At 41.2% G+C, this 3247-nt stretch overlaps 1 pseudogene; it reads left to right on the forward strand.

The window, feature by feature from the left end:
* The first annotated feature begins 2673 nt into the window (after positions 1-2673).
* On the forward strand, positions 2674-2933 carry LOC109379446 (40S ribosomal protein S27-like; annotated as a pseudogene).
* Positions 2934-3247: the final 314 nt, after the last annotated feature.

Genomic DNA, 3247 nt, shown 5'->3' on the forward strand with positions numbered 1-3247 from the left:
GGAAGTAGTTTTAATAGATTTTAAAAGTATCCTTATATTCTGGATTCATGACAAAGTCCCCAAAGACCCAGTGACTCAAAAGATTTTTCTCTCTGTGATCTCATATCGAGCACATGTTAAAGACACTGTCTCTGCCATAAAGGTTATGATACATCCTTTCAAGGTGTATTACCATATAAAGAGTCAAAATATTGTTAGGGATATTTTATATTTTGATAATTGATTACTGAAGCATAAGAATAAATGAAACTAAATAAGTTGAAATGTCAACACACACCATACATCTGTCTGCACTATTTGCTTGTGTTGTAGCTCATTCCTCTACTCCCAAATAATTATACATTACATGGAGGCCTAAAGATTGTTCATTAATATGAAAGAAAATGGGGCAGGGAGAAGAAAGAGGCAGGAAGTCTAAGTTTCATTCACATCTTTGCCCATGAGTCACTATAGGACTTTGCCAAAACACAAAACAAAACAAACAAACAAAAAAAACAGTCTCAGTTTCCCTCTCTGAAAAAAAAAATTCTTATAAGATTTTTCTGGTAAAAGTTGTTTCTGTAAGGTAAAGAATAATGATGTTTTTTTAAAGGAAAAGAACCAATTCATGCGAGTAAAGAACCCTGTCACTTTTCTGAGCAAGTGTGTGAAATTCTTTCATCAGGCATCCTGTGAATCTTCCCAGTTACTAAGCGCTCTCTCTGAACACGAAATCCAAAGCTGACTCTGTCTTTTGAGGCTTGCTAAAATCACTGACATTTCTGTATGCTGGGTTATCCACTGCATCTGACGTGAGAAATGGTGTCTTTCATTATTTATCAAAGAGGAGAGAAAATGTGTAGTCTGGATTTATGGTGACTTACTGATGTCTGTGCCATTTACGGTCAAGTAAGACACAAAGGAGAGAACATGACTGTTCCCTCGCTTCACAGGATCAGAAGGGGCTCAGGAGTACACTGGACCTTGGTCAAGGCTGAGCTGTGGTAGTTGTTCCAACCACCAATCTCTCTTGTAGTTTGATCAGAATCTTAAAACGACAGGCTTTTTAGTCAAAGACCAGTGCCTCCCTCTTGTTGCTCTGGCGAATTACGTGTAACATGGGTGTGAGGGAGATAACTGAGGTAAAAAAAACAGAAAAAAACCACTGGGATCCTGACCAGGAGACTATAACAATTTCGGAACATCTGAAGGCATATTGCCAAACAGAGTTTCAACAACATATTGTAAACAAAAGTCAAATGTTGTTTAAACGTTACTATAAATCATTCAAATATACTAGGAGACTATTTAAATTAAAAGTGGGCTCCAGCTGTGTAGAAGTGTGTAAAACTTTACTGATAGTTTAGTTCCCTTTACCAGACACACCTGGAGCAATGTTTCCTGAAAACTGAAGGCTTAATGTCCACTTGTGAGGAAATCTTGAATTCTCCATTCTTTGTAACTATCCGTGACTCACCTGTACTGTTACTTTTTACCTGAGAAAACTGGGTCATTTACTTCACTTATTTCCAAACATGTTTCCAGGTATGACTGGATGCCAGGAGGTAGGTCTTCAGAGGTGTGAGATGAACGCAAGGCAGCCCTGCCTGGGAAGGGAATGGCGTGCCGAGTAACTGACATGGGGTCCACTGGGAGCCTGAACTAAGAACCAAGCACTGAAAGCTGAGAGAAAGGATGAATAAAAGATTCTAGAAAACAGAATCCATTACCATTACCTGGGCGATTACCTGGAAGTGGGAGGTGAGGGTATCAAAGACCGCACGTGACGTGCAGAGCTCTGGTTTAGACATCTTGGTTGGTGGCTGTGCTATTAGCCAAAGTTGGGAATAGAGAACGAGAAGCAGGTGTGGGGAGATATTCTAATACAATGAGTTCTGGACTGCCCATGTTGAATATGACCAGGAGGACTTGAAAATAAAGGCATCCAGTGGGCAGCTGGACAAATGGGTCCGGAGTCCAAGATAGAAGAGCGAGATTGGAAGGTCAACAGCCCATAGACAGGAAGTGGCCGACTCCGTGGGAATAGGAAAATGGAAAGCAAAGGAAGGGGCAAGGAAGGGACCTTAGGCTTCACCACCATTTCAGGCGTTAAGGACCGAGGAAGCGCAGGCAGAGAAGTGGGAAGGCAGGAGGCAGGCAAGGTGCCAAGGGAAGCAAGCACTCCCTCTTCCAGAAAGGGAGAAGAGGCGACCAGAAATACACCCAGGGCTGAGACTGGTTCGCTGGACTTGGCAGCTTGCAGACATACGTAAAAATAAAGGGGGGAGCCAATACTAACCACCGAAAAGAAGCAAACTTAATTGAAAAATGTCTCAAGGTGAAACTTTAGTCTATGAGAACATATACTTAGAGTTACAATATTTACAAATACACAGACCCTTTTAGGAAAAATACGCTGAAGCCAGTGGAATTTATTCCCACTGATATGATCTGGGTGCTTTCAACAAAAATCTTTTTTTAGTTTAGTCACAGCAATAATATCTACATCATTTCTGATTGTAGATAAGATAAAGTCAATCAAAATCAGCTGAGTAAAAACAAGAATCTGAAAAAACACTTTACTGGGATAAATTCTATACAAGTTTAAGATCTGGTTTTATTTCCTTTTACTCTGGGAATCACAACAAAATATTAACTAAGCTTTCCTGCTGGTGAGGACCTCCTCAGGAGAACATGCCTCTCGCTAAGGATCTCCTTCATCCTTCTCCAGAAGAGGAGAGGAAACACAAGAAGCAGCGCCCGGTGCAGAGCCCCAGTTACTAATTCATGGATGCAAAGGGCCCGGGATGCTATAAAATCAGCACTGTGGTTAGCCATGCACAAACGGTAGTTTTGTGTGCTGGCTGCTCTACAGTCCTCTGTCAGCCGACAGGAGGAAAGCAAGGCTTAGAGAAGGATGCTCCTGCAGAAGGAGCAGCACTAAAAGCCCCTGAATCAAGATGAATGAGGAATCGTCCCAATAAACATATTCTTAATACAAAAAAAAGTTAATTAAAATGAATCATCAAGAAACAGGTCCTGCTCAGACATAAAAATTAACTAAACTGCTCTCCTGTCTACCTGTTTTGAGTTTCTACTAAAGCTCGATTTTAAAGTAACTCTGTACTTATTTCACAACCAAAACAAGTTTCTTTCNGAAGACATCAGTCCTATTTGCTCTCACTATCTTGGCCTTACATCCACACAGCATTAACGTAAGCAGCCAGCTTCCTTACCCCTCAGCCATCTCACTGCCATGAGGCAGGCA

The sequence above is a fragment of the Hipposideros armiger genome, unplaced genomic scaffold (genome assembly GCF_001890085.2).
Source record: "Hipposideros armiger isolate ML-2016 unplaced genomic scaffold, ASM189008v1 scaffold_26, whole genome shotgun sequence".
NCBI lineage: Eukaryota > Metazoa > Chordata > Mammalia > Chiroptera > Hipposideridae > Hipposideros > Hipposideros armiger.